Source organism: Cebus imitator, unplaced genomic scaffold, assembly GCF_001604975.1.
Source record: "Cebus imitator isolate Cc_AM_T3 unplaced genomic scaffold, Cebus_imitator-1.0 Scaffold147, whole genome shotgun sequence".
Taxonomy (NCBI): domain Eukaryota; kingdom Metazoa; phylum Chordata; class Mammalia; order Primates; family Cebidae; genus Cebus; species Cebus imitator.
Window position 1 is genome coordinate 3434394 of NW_016107462.1, and position 19733 is coordinate 3454126.

Genomic DNA, 19733 nt, shown 5'->3' on the forward strand with positions numbered 1-19733 from the left:
GGTATTCTGGCTCTAGATCCTTGAGGAATCACCACACTGCCTTCCACAATGGTTAAACTAATTTACACTCCTACCAACAGTGTGAAGCATTCCTGTTTCTCTACATCCTCTCTGGCATCTGTTGTTTTCTGACTTTAATGATTGCCATTCTAACTGGCGTGAGATTGTATCCCATTGTGGTTTTGATTTGCATTTCTCTAATGACCAGTGATGTTGAGCTTTTTTTCATATGTTTATTGGTTGCATAAATGTCTTCTTTTGAGAAGTGTCTGTTTATATCCTTTGCCTACTTTTTGATGGGGTTGTTTGTTTCTTGTAGATCAGTACAAGTTCCTTTTAGATTCTGGATATGAGACCTTTGTCAGATGGATAGATTGCAAAAATTTTCTCCCATTCTGTAGATTGTGTGGCAAGTTATTAAACCTATATTAGCGCTGGGTTGCAGCCCAGGAGCCTTCCAGACCACTTCCCCCAACTATCAGATGTTGTGTGCATAGAAATGAGATTACCAAGTTTGATGACCAATTAAAGGGAAGCATAATCTATCAGAATCCATATGTATGTGTGTGTGTGAGTATGTGTGTGTGTGTGTGTATATATATACATTCATACAAAAATATGTAGGATTCTCAAGGCAGTATTTTTCAAAATATTTTCAGACTTTCTCTGGTATTCTTACTAACCAAAACTTGACTCTTTGTTAAACAGTTCCCATCCAGAGTTTTATAAGGAAAGAGGAAAAATGAAATTCTCCTCTTTTTGTGTGATTGAAACAAAAAGACAAACACACTGAAGAAAAAGACAGATGTAGGTGCTGTCGAGTAAGTGCTTATGTGTTCAGAGAAGCTGTAAGCACAGCAGAGAAGGCAGCTGAGGAGGACTGGTCAGAAGTGGATTGGTGTGATGGGCTTCTGAACTCTGCATTTTAGTGAGAGTATAGGATGAATCTGCTGTGTAGGCTGGTGTTGAAAGTTAGGGCTATTGAAGATAAAGAAAACAGCTTTGGACATTTTCAGAATAGATCTATTTCTTGAGCATCTAAATGCATAGACCTTAAGAGATTTGACTCTTACTCTTGTTTTCCCAGAGTTATGGTTTGAGAATCATTTGTAGGATCTTCAGGCAAATTTTCATTACCTTGTAGTATAAAAGGATACTTAGTAAGTATTTGTTGAGCTGGGGATAATGGGGATCAGGAAGGGTCAAACTTGAACCACTGTTGCCTTTGGCAAGTGGGTGGCTGTTGAGTGATGGCATGGACCCCAGATCAGACCATCAAAGACCAGAGGAGGTCTTTCTGGGAGAGGAAAAGAACATGCTTGGTGGTTACATCAGTTGCCTTGAGGCATATGTGTATGTGTGTGTGTGTGTATACACACACATATATATACATATATATACACACATATATATATATACGTGTGTGTATATATATATATATATATATGCTCTCTCACCACTCAGAAAGCATATAAAATGTGTAAATAAATATTTTATATATGTATATATATATACACACACACACAAAATTTCCCACTACTCAGAAATATGTTTTATTTACTTTTTTTTTTTATTTTAAAGACAGGATTTCACTCTGTCTCCCAGACTAGAGTGCAGTTGTGCTATCATAGCTCACTACAGCCTCAAACTCCTGGGCTCAAGGAATTCCCCTGCCTTAACCTCTGAGTAGCTGGAACTACAGGCATATACCACCATGCCGAGATGGGATCTTGCTTCATTGCCCATCCTGGTCTTGAACTCTTGGCCTCAAGCGATCCTCCTGCCTCAGAGTCCCAAAGCACTGGGATTACAGATGTAAGCCTCTGTGCCCAGCCTGGAAATATACTTTAACTGGTATTCACTGAAGATGGCCTTTAGCTGTCACTTTGTTCAAAGGCTTTATTTTTAAAATAATGTGTCTTTTAATAAATCAAGTATCTTTTTATGTATCAATAGCTTAATCTGGTAATAGTTACTTTATTATCTGTTAGTCCCCATGGGAACAGGGAATTTGTTAGTTCACTGGACATCTCAAGGTTCCAGGATATGAGTGTCCAATAATATTTGTTGAATAAAGAATGACCTAGGTGACTGATGTGTTTCAGTTGTGCTAGAAGGGGTCAATAAGCTTTGGAAACTTTGTCAAATTTTTTCAGGAAAATGTGTAAGACATGATCCTACACATGGGATAAGTGAGGATTCTAGGAGATAATATGTAAAATGGCTAGCATTTTACATATTATCCTTCTTGGGATAAGTGAGGATTCTAGGAGATAATATGTAAAATGGCTAGCATATGTACATTCTCAATACAAAGTTAGTAGTGGTGATGATTGTTACTCCTATTGGTGCTGAAGATATAGACTGCTAAAATACAGTCAGTTCTCATTATTTTTGTTTCATAAAGCTGCTGCAAATACCGAATTAGCAAATACTAAAAGATTACCATTAGGGATATACAGGATAAGTTCCTTAGAGCCTCTGGTCACAACATTCAATCAATCCATCAATACATAACTTTATTTTATGTGTGTTTCTTTGTAAAGACACATTATTTAATATATATTGTTGATTCATAACATTGAACTCATGGCCAGCAGGGCTATAACTTCACTGACTTAGGAACACTAGACAGCACTTTAGCACTAAGTTTGGGTGCCATATTGAATAGGGGAGTCACCAACAAAAACACAGAAGTGCAAAAAATATGGTACTACATAGACTGTGAAAAGGACACTTGTTTATAATATGATGTGACACCTGAAAGTAGAAGGCAGACCATCACCTTGTTTGACCTCACTTGGTAATGTGAATGTTGGAAGCCTCAAATTTCTTGCTGTTCTGTGCATGTGATTGATTGACTGTAAAAACTTTGAGAATATTGATTTTGGGGTTACAAATCAATACTTTTAGTAAGTAGGTGAATTTGCAAGTGAGGAATCCTTGAATAATGAGTGTTGGCTATATTAAAAACAGTTTTCTTGCATCTGTATTTCTCTAGTGGTTTTTCCTCTGGACTAAAAAGCTTACCCACTGGGGAAAATATTTTAAAACACTGCCTGCTCAGATGTTGTGGATTACAAAGGAAGCCACATTAATAAAGATTTTCCATGTATCTGATCTCTCATTTTTATCAGTTTGTTTGCCAATAAAAATGCCTCATCATTTCCAGATCTTGAAAGTTAACTGAGGCTTCACTGTTGAGATATGGTAGAATTTTGATCATTCTTTAATTAGGCGGAGTGTGAGAGTGGGGACCTGGAAAAAGAGCACAGAGAGATAATGGGACCATTGCTGAAAAATCTGGCAAAAAGCAGTAGGATGACACAGGGTAGGTGAGCCCCCAAACTGGGGCTTAGCCTGGCAGGGTTCTTGGCATTGTTCAGGAAAGAATTCAAGAATGAGCTGGTGGTGGAAGAATGCAGTTTTAATGAAGCAACAGTGTACAAGAGAGTAGCTGCTCCTTGCAGAACAGGGCTAACTCATAGGCAGTGCATCCAAAGTAGCAGTGTATGGGCTGTAGAAAGCAATATTTATACCCACTTGGAATTACATGCAAATTGAGGGGTAGGTTATTCAGAAATCTTTTGAAAAGGGGTGGTAACTTTTGGGGGTTGCCTTGGCATTTGTAAACGGTCATGGTGCTGTTGGGAGTGTCTTATGCTGATGAGCAGTGAGGGCATCTAGAGGTTGCCTTTGGTCCCATTTGCTAGTTTGGTATGTTTCTTCGTTTCATCCTGTTGAGACCAGGAAATAAGTACGGATTGTCTCCTACTTCAGGATGGCTTCCAAATTTTGGTGTAGGCAGTTTTTGAGGTAACCAGGCTCAGCTTACTCAGGGCCTAGAGGATAAAGGTCATGATTTTTACTTTTGTAAGCATTGTAAATTAGCATATTATAGTTATCAGAATGATCATTGTTATAAACATTAACTGAGTACTTGTTGGGATTGCTTGGAATTCTTTTAGAAAAAGGGAGAAAAGAATTGGTTTCAGTAGGTTCTATACTTTCAAGTTGCATAGCAGATAGATCACACAATTTAGTGACAACAAAGAAAACACAAAGAACAATACTAATAACAGTAGCATCTAGCATTTTTAAAGCCCTCTTTACAGGCTATGCCTTGTGTCAGTGTTTTAGCCTACCTTTCGTATATTTCTATGGTGTTCTTATGTATGATACCCGGGGTAAGGAAGGTACCTATGTAATTTAAAAAATTTTGCGTTAGATAAATGAAAAAACAGAAACAGCAGGAATTAAAATTTACATCTAGATGAGTTATAAATATAATAAGGCACTACTATCTACCAGATATGGTATTTAAGTGTTTTGTACAATATAATTCTAATATGAGGTAGATAGGATCCCATTTTATTAATGAAGGACCTTGTGCTTGTCTGTCTTCTGTCACTTATCTATCTTAAGTTACTCAAATAAGGTAGAACTGTGATTCAAACTGAGGACTGTCTGACTTCAAAGCTCACTCTTTTATTCATCATGCTGCAATGGTTTCCATGTATTTTGGTGTTCAGAGGTTTGGAGGGAGAGGCAGGCGTGATTGGGGGTGACAACTCATGTTGATTTTGGAATGGAAAGAAGACTAAGTTTCTTATGAAGTAAAGGCAGAAGACTCAGGGTGTGGTTAAACATTCAAATCCAAAATAAATAGTTATATTTATTAAAGGTGCTCATAGCATGCCTGTCTGCATAGTTCTTTGTTTCCAAAGCTGCTTCTGAAAAAGGAAAGGAAGTAGGCTGTGAAGGCTCCAAGAAAGATAGCAAAAGATAGAATGGTGGATACTTAATTATTCACAAGGGTGTGGTGTATCAGTAAGTGGTAGATTTTTCCCATTCCTTATTAATGATCTTCAAATGTTGCTACTTGATGACATTAAGTTGTCTTGTCTACATACCCATCCTGTGTTCTACTACTGAACACGGACATGTAACTCCTAACATCTGGATGTTTTTCACTCGTCTCTCTGTTTCCCCCTCACTTTTATTTTCTCCTAACCTGACTTGTTAATTGCTTTTTTTGTGTGTGTCTTCATAAATTTATAGCCAGTCTGTTCTATTCTGGACTGTTTATCTTTAACATGCCAGAGGTCTTGAAACATCATAATGTTGTGTAATGAGCATAACTTCTGCCTTGACTTGTGGGTGTTAAGAGCATTAGTCAGTGCAAAGTATTCAGTTAAATGTTTTCAATGAAAGGATATAATGATCTAACATAGAGGAAGAAGTTATAAAAATCCTAGTTAATGGCATTAATGGTGAGCCTTATACTTAGGGGGTTCCTTCCGTGATGAGTTAGAGATTCACAAAATGAATGTAAAAGCATTCTTACTCTTAATTAATGAGAGAGGAGAAAGACCAACAATAATAAGAAAAAAAGGACTTAATTCTCATCCATACCAAGAAAAGTGTAAGCATCCAAGTTCCCAGTGATTCTAATCCTGATTCATTACCTTGCATATGTCTTTAGTTATCACAAGAAATGTTAAAGATTTCCATGAGATATTATCGAAAGGGACTCCTGGGCTGCATCATAAGCCTGATGGAGAGCCTTAGCCTTGTAATGATCTCTTCTTGGAGGACCATCAGGGAATTCTTTGCAGCTCTATCAGAGAGTCAGGGCTTTCCTGAGCAAACAAAGTAGGCCTTTACCTACAGAGCTGATTTTATGAAGAGTTTTGGTCAGCATTAGTCACTGTGAAACTATGAGCCTCCTGCCTTGGTTAATCTCTACAGACATCTCCCTACAGCAGAAGATTGAATCCTCATCTCTCCATGAGTCTGAACATCTAAAGATGTTAGAGGTACATTAATTTGCTTCTTGCTGGGGAATGTGTATTGGGTCTTCTGGGAATAGTGTCTAGGTGAATGTTTAATAATCAATTTAATAGGTTGATGGGCTGTCTTATTTCCTGGGGTGGGTTGGAGGTTTAAACCAGGACACCCTGTGCTAACTCTGCTCTTTACCTTGCCAGCAATCCTTAGTCGTCCTGGTAAACAACTTCTGAGTTAAATACCTTTTCTTTTCTGGAGAGGTTACGAACAAAGGAAATGACTTTGATGTCAGGACAGGGGGCTTAAACAGTGTTTATGGCTGCTGTTAAAAATTTCTCATCTGGGTATTTTCAAAAGAATTTCAAGTCAAAATATATCACTTATGGGAAGTACCTTCTTTTCCAACATGATATCTTATACAAATTGATAATTATTTTCATGGTTTAAGTAGTAATTGATGACATTTTGGGGGTTGGAAGATTTGTAGGGAGGAGGAGATAGATTTTCATCAGATTTCCTCCCATCCTTTCCTCATGATGATTATTGATCTCTAGTCCTCATATGTAAGGTGTTGAATTTATTTACTAATGTTATTAACTGAATCTATAGACAAAGAGGTAGTTTTGAATGGGAGCCAAGTAACCTGTTGTTGTAAAGTCTATTTTACCTTTCATGATTACCATCTAGCACCTCCCTCCTTCCTGGCTGAATTCCCTGTCATTTTAAGTAGGCAGCAATTACTGGTTTGCTAAAGAAGTCGGCTCCTGCTGCCAAGGATCCTGTTAATTATCACTCTATCTCTAATTTAGCCTTCCTAGTGTTGAGAGAAGGTGCGTGTAAGCGTGTGGCAGAACGTCTGCAATCGCATCTTTGTAATAATCTCCTTTCTGAGACGGTTCAGTGGACTCAATGTTCCGCCAAAGGGCCGAGGCGGCCCTGGTGAGTGTTTTCAGCTCTCTTCTGTAGCTTGCTTGGTCAGTCCAGTTTGGTGTGATTATCCTCTCCTTTTGCTTCTGACCTGAGTGAAAGCTAATGGTTAGCATTAATGTTGGGAATTCAAACCTATTCCTGCTCCATCTCCGAAGTCAAATGGGACACCTTGAAAATACTTCCGTGGTTTTCCCACGAGCTATTTTTCTCTCTCTGTGAAAAGGAAATCATGGAATTGACTCTGTGCCTGTTTTCAAGAAGGTAATACAGATGATAGCCAAAGTACCTCAGTTTACAAGTTCTTATATAGAACATTTTTTAAGGTATGTCAATCTTTGTATTATATCGAATTTTTGGTTATTGTTTATAAATGGCTAGATTGCTTTCTGTTTGTTTTCGGAAATGTTCAGTTCACTTGTTTCAGTGAACATTTTTTCAGAAGTTCCACTGGCTCATTTGATTAGGTTTGGAGTGCTTATGCTTCCTTTTCCACTTTTTATGTTATTTTTGGCAGTGTTGGTGTTTGAAGCTGTAGAAGTGATTCACTGCAAAGTGCATTAATTTTCTACATATCCAAATGCGTTTTCCAGTGGCCCCAAAATTTATTTTCCTCCCCTCAGATGATTCTGCAGTTGTCCTTCTGTCATTCTGCTGGCTCAAACATAAATGCTGATGTCACTGAATTTCTTAAATTACAGCTGGTGGGGATTAACAGAAATTGTAAAAGAATACCACTTCCTCATTTTGCTATTTTCTTGACTAATTATTATCCTTTCAAGTACTGTAGGAGGATAGGGATTTGGAAATGAATTCTTTGTCTTGCAATTTAAACAGCAATTTTCCTTTTCCTTCTTCTGTTATCCTTCAAAAATAATGTAGTGCTTAGGATGCTTCTCTGATGTGCCCTTTAGTAACCCCAGACAGAAGAGTCTCACTCCTGATTTTGTACTTTGGACTGTCTTCTACCCTGGGTGAAGGGTTTTGAATACTTCCCTTAAGTAAGTTTCCTTATATAGAATATTTTTACTCAACAGTTTTTCTCCAACTCCAGGCCGTTACTGGTATTATGTGAAAGGTTGTGATTGCTTTATTCATTTGTTCAGAGCCTTTGCTCCTTTAACGAATGCTTAGCTCTGTTCTCATCATTTTATTGTTTAGAATCTGTTATTTGTGACAATTTTGATTGCTCCAGCCCTCTCCACATTAATTTTTCTGGCTTGCCTTTCCTTGTTTTAACAGTGGGAGTCTGGGCCTCCGGCTTTCTTATCACTGGCTTTGTAGTTTGAGTGATGGTTTCATGAACCTTGTCCTGCGAGTTCTCTGGGCTTCCGTGCCAGACGCTCGAAACCACCTGGAAGTGTGCACACAGGATGGCCGGGTGCTGCTGGGTGGTATTGATTGAACTGCAGTCCCATGGAAACAGAAATAGAAAGGGTTCAGCATCCGCACTTTCTTCTGGTGGCATTTTTGCTTATTTTGTGTATTTAGAAAAGGTAGCCATATGCAAACTGCTGACTTACTATTTCCCGTGGAATGGAAACCATTTGGATTATTTCAAAGAGTTTTAGCGAAGATTTGTTTGTTCACAGTATTGGTTTTGTTTTCTGGTAGCCTGTGTAGAATAAGACCAGAATGTGTCTTTTTACTTTATGGAAATGAGTGCTTACTTGGTGTTTGGAATTTTGCAAACCAACATGAATTTGAAAAGTCATATGTTTATTCCAGAGTCAAAATAGAAACTCTTTAGTGAAAATTATAGATATTTCCATCTTGGATCATTTACTTTCTGTGAAAAAAATTTTTTTTGACAAAATTGTTTAAGATTTCAGAGCAATCTCTTATCCTGGTTAATTTTCCCACAAATTAATTTCTCTCAGTTTTAAAAAGCAAAATAAGATTAAACTAAAGATTTGCAGACCAAGATAATATGTGCTGCAATATTTGCTGTAAGCTGGTGACTGGTTCTTTGCTGTTGTCTTGCATGAGAGAGTGGATTTATTTTAACTGTTAGTAGTTAAGGTTTGGATTAGAAATATAAATAGAATTTCTTTACCGTAAGATCTCTTAAGCACTGATTTGAGTTCCTGAGGTTAAGTTATGATTATTCAGCCTCTGAAAAATTTGCACTATAAGTAAGATTCATATATACTTAGCCAACATTTCCTTCTACCGTTGAAGTGATAAGTTCTTTCAATTGAGATTTTGGAATAGTATAGCTTGGAAAATACTTCACATGCCATTGTAGAGATTTTGGTTAAATGTGAATTTTAAAAATTTGATAAATAGAATAAAAAGGGGAAAGAAAAAATAGTTATGAATTGGTTGAATTGTTTGGGCTATGAGGTATCTTTTTGAAAACAGTTTTTATGGTTATGTAGAAAATGTCACTAAATATAAGAAAATGGAAGTTTAATAGCTGAATGAGGTAGGAATTGGAAAGATACCATGAGATCGTAACTTAACTGGAGTATGCATTAAACTAATTGATATTTCACTAGCTTGGTGACCATGAATAGTTTTGTTTATCATTTTATCTATCTTTTTTTTGAGATGGAGTCTTGCTCTGTCACTGAGGCTGGAGGGCAGTAGCACAATCTCAGCTCACTGCAACCGCTGCCTCCCAGATTCAAGTAATTCTCCTGCTTCAGACACCTGAGTAGTGAGAATACAGGTATGCATCACCATGCCCAGCTAATTTTTGTATCTTTTTTTCTTTTGGTAGAGACGGGGTTTCACCATGTTAGCCGGGCTGGTCTCAAACTCCTGCCGTGTAGTGATCTGCCTGCCTCGGCCTCCCAAAATGTTGGGATTATAGGCATGAGCCACTGCACCTGGCCTCGTTATCCTTTTACCTTATCCCAGAAAACAGCAGAATGCTGGACCTTGTAATTCTTCAAAAAATGTTGAATCAATGAATGAATGAATGCACATTTTGGGAGGCCTTTTTGCAGACCCAGCTGTGCTGCTACCTAATCATGTGACCCTGGGGATCTGTCACCTGTTATATACAATGAAGGCTAAATACGGGATCAGGGATAAGTATGTGGGATTGTGTTGCTGCCTCCCTCTGCTGTAGCATGGTAGATATTGCCAACTGTCACCTCACTCTTTCCTGTGAACCCGGGAGGAGCCTTGAGCCCTTCTGAATTTAGTGCATCAGGCTTCCATGACTCACTGTAGATCCAAGACTTATAACTTACTCTACCTTCTCCTTTTGGTTTTGGTCCCTTAAGCCCAGTTACAAATAGGCAATATTCTATGATGTTTCTTGGTCCGCAGATGTTCGTTTAAACAATAGCCACAACAGCATGCACCATTATCCCTCCATTCAATAATTTTTCTGATAGATTTAGCAGATGTATTAATAGATAGAACTTAATGAATGGGTCTAGACAGTATTCTTCCAGTGGGGTAGGATATAAAATAGAATTATATTAGCAGAGTTTTTCACTTTCACTCTCCAAAGCACATGTCTCCATCGGGTGCACAATTATGGAGCACCTACTGTATGCCAGCACTATGCTATTGATAAATAAATGGCCATCCTATAATACATGGGCTCTGCCTTCCTGTTACTCACAGTAACATGAATATGATGCTAGGTCTGTAATTATTTCTTTAAGGACAAAAGATGGAAAGACATGTAATCCTGGCACTTTGGGAGACAGAGGTGGGCGGGTCACTCAAGGTCAGGAGTTCAAGACCAGGCTGACCAACATGCTAAAACCACGTCTCTATTAAAATACCAGAAATTACGCGCCTGTAATCCCAGCTACTCGGGAGGCTGAGGCAGGAGAATCACTGGAACCTGGGAGGTGAAGGTTACAGTCAACTGAGATTGTACCACTGTACTCTGGTATTACCCCACTGGAAGAATACTGTCTAGACCCATTCATTAAGTTCTATCTATTAATATATCTGCTAACTCTAGCAGAGCAACAGAGTGAGATTCTGCCTCAAAAAAACAAAAACAAAACCAAAATATGATTGCCAAGCAGATGAGAGGAAAGCATTCCAGGTAGACCTAGGCATGGAGGTGCAGCGTGGTGTGGCACTGAGACAGTCTAAGCATGGAGCATGGCTGGAGCACCAGGGAGTGTGGCCGGCTTCATGCAGAGGGATAGTACTCTGGCTGCCAAATGAAGAATGGGTTGGAGGGTGGCCAGGGCTGGTGTCACATAGGCCAGTTAGGATGGTATTAGCTGAACTGTCTTTGTGAGTAACGATGATACACATGCACCATTCAACCCTGAAGATAGGTTGTGATTGCAAGAGGGTAAATACCTTGTTAAAGATTTCAAGGGCAACGAGGACAAAAGTTAGGCTACATGTAAACTGATTACTGCTAACAATAAAGTGACAGCTTGTTCATTCTTTGTCATGTAGGTGGTGGAAAAGGGTTCCCCTCCTTTCCTGAAGTTGATTTATAGTTTGACAGCATGTTCTCTGCCCTCTATATGAAATTTTGCATAAAGTTAGATAAGAAGATAAGCCTCAAGGTCTGTGCCTTATATGGAGCATGCTTGCATGTACACAAAGACACATGCTCGCATACACACCTTCCTTCCCTAATAAAAGATACCTGTCTTCATTCCATAGGTAGACAAGCACCTAGAATAAGGCATATGAGGATTCCCATAAGAAAATCTGCTCCAGGAAAAGTTTTAGGTATCTTCTCATATTTTGTGAACACTGATATTTTAATGGAATAATTCTGGCTGTTTAGTTGCAAATCCAAGAAGAAAAGTCTTCCATATATAATTTGGCTTTGGTGGCTGCTTCAAATTAGCCATCCTGTCTGTATTCCAGGTTATTACCAGTGTTTGGGATTCATGTACAGAAGCAAGAATTTGCCTTGAGGCAGAAGACTGGTAGACACTAGATAAGCAGCTTATTTTAAAGAGATGTTTTGGTACAGAAATAGCAGTAACAACAAATTCCTCCCCCTAATAGAAATATTCCCCCCATTCCCTATCCAACCCAGAATCCTTTATTATAATATGGAGTCAAAATTCAGCTGAATGGGTTTAATAAAAATTCCTAGGAAGTCATTGAAGTTCAAGCACAGTGCTTTGAAAATGAAACATTCAATTTATTAGGGTGGTAATTGCAGCTGTTGTAGATGGGGAGGGCATGTGTCCCATTTTGCATGATTTGGAGAGGCAATAGCCTGTTGAGACTAAAACTCTGGAGTAGGACTGTTCTAGGTTTGCATCTGAGCTGCACTGATTGGTAGCTTGTGAATTTGGGCAAATGACTAAGATTCTGTTTTCACCTGTAAAATGAGGTAGTGGTTAAGAATGTAAGCCCTTTGTTAAGTTTGCCAAGGTTTGAGTCTCTGTTGTACTACTTTATGACATTGGCCAACTTGTTCTCTTTGTATCTTGGTTTTCTTATGTGTAAAATAATAATGATAATAGTAATGATGATGATGATGATGATAATAATAATGGCCCCTACCTCATAAGGATGTGGTAAGAATTAAATGAGATTATGCACACATAGGGTTTTCAGCTTGGTAATCTGGCTGTAGTTAGCACTCATATCTTATGCAACAATTTTTCCTACCATCATTATATTGACCTTTCTAAAATATTACTTTTTTGTTTACTTATTTTGTTCTTTCTGAAAGTTAGGGCTTCACAAAATATATTCATTGTTATGTGATTTTTTTTTAAAAACTAAGCATCCAAATGAACAATGAACCATTGATGTTAGGATAACAAGTTCAATCCTTCTTTTTTTTTTTTCTTTTTGACATGGGGTCTTGCTGTGATGCCCAGGCTGGAGTACAGTGGCTATTCATAGGTGAAGTCCTACTACTGATCAGCATGGGAGTTTTGACCTATTCCATTTCCAGCCTGGTGTGGTTTACTCTTCCTTAGGCAGCATGGTGGCTCCCTAGGAGGTCACCATATTGATGCAGGACTCAGAGTTCTTACCAGATCAGCAAGGTGCACTGTAGCCCAGAACTCCTGGGCTCAACCTATCCTCCTGTCTCAGACTCCTGAGTAGCTGGGACTACAGACATGTGCCACTGCCTTTTCTTTCTTTAAATTGAAAACTCAATAATACAGTTTCTGAGTTTGGGGCAGAGTTGCCAGATAAAATCCAGAATGTCTAGTTAAATTTGGATTTCTGATACAGAATAATTGTTTACTATAACTTTGTTCCAGATATTTCATGGGATAGCTAGACTAAAAATATATTCTTTATTCATCTGAAATTCAATTCAACTGGGCATTCTGTATTTGCTAAATCTAGCAATGCTAGTTTGGTATTAAAACATACTCCTTTGCCCTCTCGTTCGTTTTTTCACACAGATAGATTATGTGGATGCTTATACAAACACAGTGAATGAGGTCCTTGGGGCATAAGTATAGAAATAGTTTCATAAATTTGAAGAAAGGTTTATTAGTATCTCTAGTAAATCTGCCTTCTAATTCATTCTACCTATGTAAGCCATGAGACCATCAAATTGATATTATGTTGACACCTTAGTATATAGTGTGATGTTGCTTGAAAATTCTGAAATGTTCTAGTGTTGCTTTTACCCAAAGGGAATGATTAATGGTGACACATTAATGGGTAGGTATGCATTCCAGAGAATCCTGAAAGCTTTGTCATTTTTGAAGGAAATTACCTCATTACTTTTAGAGTCACATATCCAAGGAAGGTTGGTCCCTATGGTTGACCTGGTTTTCCAGGTAAGAAAATAAACACATGGATGTTTAGGTTAATAACCTGGAGTGATTTCATTGTATTTACAATTCAAGTTAATTTTTAGGTAGGATTGGTCTTTAAGCTATTAGACTAGTTGGAGACTCTGAGAGAATTGCATTCTAAGAGTGAGATCCTTTCAATTCAATCAGCATTTACTGAGCACTGACTGTGCAACAGCAACTGCATATGAAGAGAGAGGAATTTAAAGTGTTTTTGAGTTCCTGCCCTCAAAAACCTTACTGTTTAATGGAGCACGAAAGCAAAAAGCAATTACAACAAAAGGCAGGATAAATCATGTCAAAATTGAAGTCTAGTAAAGCCAGGTCCCAGAATGGTTGAATGTAGGAAGTGGTTAAATCTGGAGGCCTAGTAGAGTAGGAATGGCTTTTATTACAAAGCGTTTCTTTGAAGGTAATATGTGAGAGAACTATCCAAAAATGAGAATGTTTTCATTTGGGAAATGAAATGTTCCAGGTGTGGGCTTAGCATTAACAAATACCCAGAGGTGGCCACATCTTGAAATGCACGTGTTACTTAGACGTGACAAAAATATATACAGCACCACCATAACTGACCACAACCTTTTCTCTCATGGGTGACTGTTTATGATCTAGAATTTCCAGATCAGAAACTTGATTTTATGTAGGTGTACCTGGATTCAATCCATGTTGGTTTCCTAACTATTTATCATGCACCTGCTGTTGCTATGTATGAGACAGCCAGAGAGACTTGGGCAACATTTAGGAATTCTTTAAGGTGGTCACTTAAACCAACTGAATGCCACTGCATTTAAACATGGGATTATTTTTTTTTTCCTGAAATAAACACTTCCAGTGAGCTCTGATTTAAATTGGGGAAAATCAACAGCAAAATAATTCCATGAGAAGCCTCTTGTGAGGCACTCTGACTTTGAGTATTTGCTTAAATGACTTTAAAAGCCAGCTTAACTCATTTCCTGTTGGATGACACTTGTTTATTAGACTTGGCCCAAGTCAGAGTTAATAGCCTTAATGGTTTTGAATGGTCCCAAGTGACTCTCCAGCAGTGTGCCATTAGTGAACGGGGAGGATTCTACAGACAGGATGCAACACACACAGAGCTGCCGCGTCAGCCATCATAGATTTAAGAGAAGAGCTATACTCATCTTAGATTTAGCTATGGAAACTGAGAATACTGGAAAGTTAAGCGTTACCATTGCAGTAAATGCTAAAATATTTTTCAACAGTTCAAGTAGTTTTCCTTTTTTGTTTCTTTGAAATGATTCCATGTGAAATTAATGCCATTTAAAAATGGCACCAGCATTTGGAACTTGAATCATCCCAAATTCTCTAGCAAATGAATTAAAATGTGACACGGGGTTTATGTTGATTGAGACAGATGGGTGTAGAGAATTGGATTGGGTAGCCTGCCCGATGCATGCTTGACGCATGAGAGGGATTGCTAAGACTGGGAATGGAAAACTTTTCTGTCTTTCCATTTATGTGCGTGTTGGGCTATAAAGCTTGAAGTTAGACTGGAAATTGGTGATGCATGTAGAGATCCTTGGTTTTTAATTTTTATCAATTAGGATTGGATGGATTTGGACAAATTGTTCTTTGTGGATGTTTTTGCTATTTCAGATACTGGTGGATGCAAACCTTTAATGGGTTCTTAACCATGAAAAAGCATAAACTGCTTATGTTAGTTTGGGTCAGGCTGAATGTTATTAATTTTTTTTCCCCTTGATGGCCAGGCCAAATATTATGTAGTTTTAATATCTACCTTTAGTTTCTACTGCCTTGTTTTTGGCCACTCTTAATATCTTCCTTTATATATCTGTCATTAAGTTATAATTGAAGTTTTGTGTTTTATGTTTAGAATGATACATGGAGGTTCAGCTGTGCCAGCCATTCAGGCTTAATGGCAAATGTTGGTTCATGCCAGAAAGTTTTTGAAATCTGGTCTCTTTTTTGAAATGTCCAATCTAAGCAAGCCATCCTTTTATTTCTTAAGCTGAGGGGCACAGGGAAGCAATTTAGAAGTGATTTCTGCTTCTGTGCATGTGAGAGCATCTTGTTTCTGATAAAAATTGTTTGTTAGATCTCTCTTTAACCCAGAGAGTCATGCAGCCTCAAAAGGGTTTGCTTTGACAAGTCTTTATGTCACTTCATTCCTTAGTATACTGACTTTCATGTAGAGTATCAGTGAGTGTCAGTTAAAAGTGGGCACATAGTGATAGTAGATGACACCCATGCCACCAGCTGCTTCCTGTGGGCTGCCAGATGCTATCAAACATTTCACAGCTCTTGAATTCTCTGGATTTGGGCCTCTCTTGAACTCTATCCAGCAATCCATGCAACCACTTATTGACTAACATTTAGTGAGGTTTTACTATGTTTCAGGAAGTTGTCTAGGTATGAAGAATACAGCAGGGCACCAAACTGTTGAAAATCCTTGTACTCATGGAATTTACATGGGTAAGCAGGTGTAGAAATAAATAGGTTAATGAGTAAGATGCATAATATGCTAAATGCTGTTAAGTGTTCTAGAGAACGATAAAACATGGATGAGTTTGGCGTGACTTATAATTTAAAATTGAGTGGATAAGAACTCTCTGACTGAGAAAATGACATTTGAGAAAAGACCCAAAGAAGATGAGAGAGTCATGCCAGTATTTGGGGGCAAAGCACAGCAGACAGAAGCAAGAGTAGGTACATAGTATCTGGACAGGAGTGTCTGCTTCAGCAACAGCATCATGGCCATGGTGGCTGGACAAGGCTGAGCAAAGTGGGGAATTGGGGGAATGGCAGAAGGTGGGGTCGGTGAAAGAATGGGATTGGGGCAGAGGCAGACCCTGTAAGGGTTTGTAAAGACTTTGCCTTGTACTCAGTAAAAATTGGGAGCCATTGGAGATTTCCAGCTAAAGGAGTAGCATGATCTGATTAATTCAGGTAGCAGCCCAGTGTGGTAGGGGAAAACAGGGGTCTGTGAATTTGGAGATCATGTAAGCCATGGCTTTGCCACTACGCAGGGGCAAATAAATTTAGTGTCCTTAACTTCAGTTGTGTTCCTTCTTTAAAACAATGCTTGTGGGTTGGATAATTTTTAGTGACCTTCCAGGTTTTGATGCTGCTACTCTGGATTAGATGCTTTCCTTTGAGTATTTCATATATGTGGCTGATTGCATTTCTCCTTGAGTATACAGAGCTGGACCACAGATGTGTAAATTATCTTTCTGCACATTATTTAATTAAAAAATTTTTCCATAAACATCTCAAATTGAAAACTGTGAATTATTAATACTTTCATATATTGATGTTAAAGGTTGCTTGAAGACGAAATTGTATGAGTAAAAACAGATTATAAGCTTTATCACATAGCCTTATTACTATTTTTTGTTATAGAAAATAGAATTGACTTATAGAGTATTGCACTGTGCTGTTAATTGAGATGCAATGATAAACATGATACAGCTTCTTAAGGAGTTGAGTGGGGGGAGAGATTCCTGGATAAAACAGTACCTCATAAAGTGTTGTTAATGAGGGAGACAGTCCTGGTTAAGACAGTACCCTACAAAGTGGTGTTAATGGCAGAGAAAAGGGCCAGAAGCAATGACTAGGTGCAGGCCCATGGGAGCCCAGGCAGACTAATATTTGGGTGTATCTTCACACCAATATTCTTTAAAAATGTTTAATATTTTCAACAACCAGTTAGACCTAGTGCCACAAATGCTAGGAGGTGCCAGAGGCCTGGCAGGCTTTCTTCTACAGCCTAGAGCAATTTGACTCTGCCTAAAACTTGCATCATGATGTTTGGCATACGAAGTTCTGGTAATTACCCTTATTAGAAGGTGGTTAAGGGACTATGTTTTATTATTCAAGAATGTCCTTTGGACATCTTTGTCTTCTCCCATCCATCAGAATATTTCTTCTACGTCCTGTGGTGTTGTAGTGCCCCTTGTAGACTGGTACCCCAGGTAGCAGCATGGCTAGTCAGTTTCTATATTTCCCCTGTGGAAAAGTATTGCTTTGGTCTTGCCTTGTCTTCAGGCCTCCGGTGTGAACTCTGTTGGGAGTCAGGTGGAGCCCCAGTCGTGTTATCCACTGACACAGTCTATTCCTTGTGTTCTGTTAACTGGCTTCTTGGGAAGCCTAGGAATATTATAAGTTTCCAGGTTGAAGATTCTGGAAGCAACTTTCCAGGAGATAGGAGGGCTGCCACTTTCCCAGACTGGCCCTTCAACTGAGGCTCCCTGTGTATGTTGGGGAGCGAGGTGCTAGAGGCCTTGTTGCTGAGGGAAGTTACCATATTTACCAGCACTGTGGTTCTCAGGAGGAGGCTGGCATGTTAGCACCTGTGCTGTCCTGTGGTAGTGCTTAGGGGGAAAATGACCATGCCAATGAACACTGTTAGAGCTGGAGGGGAAACTGAGGCTCAGAAGGTGAAGCTGGAAACAGGAGCCAAGAGCCCTTGACTTCCACATTGCTTTGCTCCTTTCAGTTCTTTTACCCCTCAGGCCTTTACATACATTTTTCCTGCCATCTTGAACATTTTCCTGCCATTCTTCTGTTTTCTTTCTATTTTAGCCTCCATTTAAAGGTTGCTTCCTAACCCACCTCCTTGCCCCTCATCTGAATTAGGTTGCCATGCTTTTCTTTTATGGTTTTCTAATCTTATCCTTCATGCTGCTTACATTATTCTATATTCATCTGTATGTTCAGTGTCTATTTCCCTACTCCAAAGGGGCAAGGAGCACAGCTGTTTTGTTCACCATTTTATTCTCAGAGGGTGAGCCAGGCTCTGACACAGATAGGCAGTGTATAAGTCCATAAATGAAAGGGTAAATGACTGAAAAGAAGACTGGTTTTCTCTCACCTATTTATGTGAAATGTCTCTGCCTGTCTCAGCCAAGAGTAACAACTGTATTGATTTTGTGTATTATTGAGGATGCAGAAGATGTGATTCTTGTCTCTAACATCACCAAGTCTGTGGCCTTGTTGAATTTTATCAAGAACTGTCTCTGCAAAAATCAAAACCCAATGATACACACAAATCAGCATTCTCTAATTGTTATAGGCTTGACATGTGAAGCTGTGATTTGTCAATTTATTTTGCAATAGTTGCATTTTTATTTCTTAATTCTGTTTCTGGAAATGAGTTTTAATGCCATTTGGGCCCCCCAATTTTTTTTTATTAAAAATGAATAGAGAAAATATTGCTTTTTCTTAATAGAATTCATAATGCTTTTTTGGAGGAATTTGTTTTGGCTTGTGTAATGGAACTTTTAAGAGGGTAGGCATAGAAAACTGACTGGAACTCTTTCTAGAAGAAAGAGCAGAGTTTCCTACTGTGTGTAAAAAAGAAAAGCAGCAACAGTGGACTTTATTTCTAAAACTAAATTGCCCTAATTGTTCATATCAAAAGATGGGCTTTTCCCAAGCTGGGTTGGTATTTTTAATTTGCAGAGAAAGCGTGCATTGTTTTGCAGCATGCATTGCGGTTACATTGGCTCCGAGAAGATTAGCTCAAAGGTATCTATGAATAGTCACACCCTAAATTACATGAACTGAACAGTTTTAAAGAGGTGGAAAATCTGATGCGTGCAATTTCCCAGACACTCATGCCTTAGGAAAATAACTGGGGAAGTGGGAGAGTGAAACTTAGAAGTTGCTACTTTATATTCACCAATGTGGCACTTGTTAACTGTGTGACCCTGGGCTACTGAATTAATTTCTGTGAGCCTCAGAATTGTAAAGTGAAGATAAAAATACCAGCTACCTTCAGAATGACTGAGGATTTCATGAGATAATATATGGAAAGTGTCACAATGCCTAGCACGTTATAAATGCCTTATGGATAGGGTATAGTACAGTACATAGGATAGTAGTTAAGGGCGCAGACCCTGGAGGGCCTGGCCTGGGTCTGAATCCTAAACTCATTGGCTGGGCCGTCTTGGGCTAGTTACTTGACCTTTGCATGTTTGAGTTTCCTCATACGTACAATGGAGATAGTAATAATACCTGCTACATAGGGTTATTATGAAGATTAACTGAGTTAGTATGTATCAAGTGATGATAACAACTCGTGGCTCATGGTAAGTGCTATATAAATGTTTGTTGTTGTGATTAAGAAGGCTGGGTCTCAAGCCTGTAATCCCAGCACTTTGGGAGGCCGAGGCGGGTGGATCACGAGGTCAAGAGATCGAGACCATCCTGGTCAATATGGTGAAACCCCGTCTCTACTAAAAATACAAAAAATTAGCTGGGCATGGTGGCGCGTGCCTGTAATCCCAGCTACTCAGGAGGCTGAGG

General features: G+C 38.7%; 1 protein-coding gene across 9 annotated transcripts in view; it reads left to right on the forward strand.

Annotated features, from left to right (window-relative positions):
- MITF (melanocyte inducing transcription factor) overlaps positions 1-19733 on the forward strand; it is a 222923-nt gene that overhangs the window by 17438 nt on the left and 185752 nt on the right. Inside the window, exon 1 of one of the 9 annotated variants that reach the window (XM_037743573.1) lies at positions 5142-5819. The exons of 5 other annotated variants lie outside the window; for them this stretch is intronic. The gene's annotated coding sequence lies outside the window, so the exon portion shown is untranslated. Of the gene's footprint in view, positions 1-5141; positions 5820-6254; positions 6730-19733 lie in introns of those variants that run through there. 3 more of the 9 variants (XM_037743571.1, XM_017542794.2, XM_017542792.2) reach the window with 3 other exon arrangements.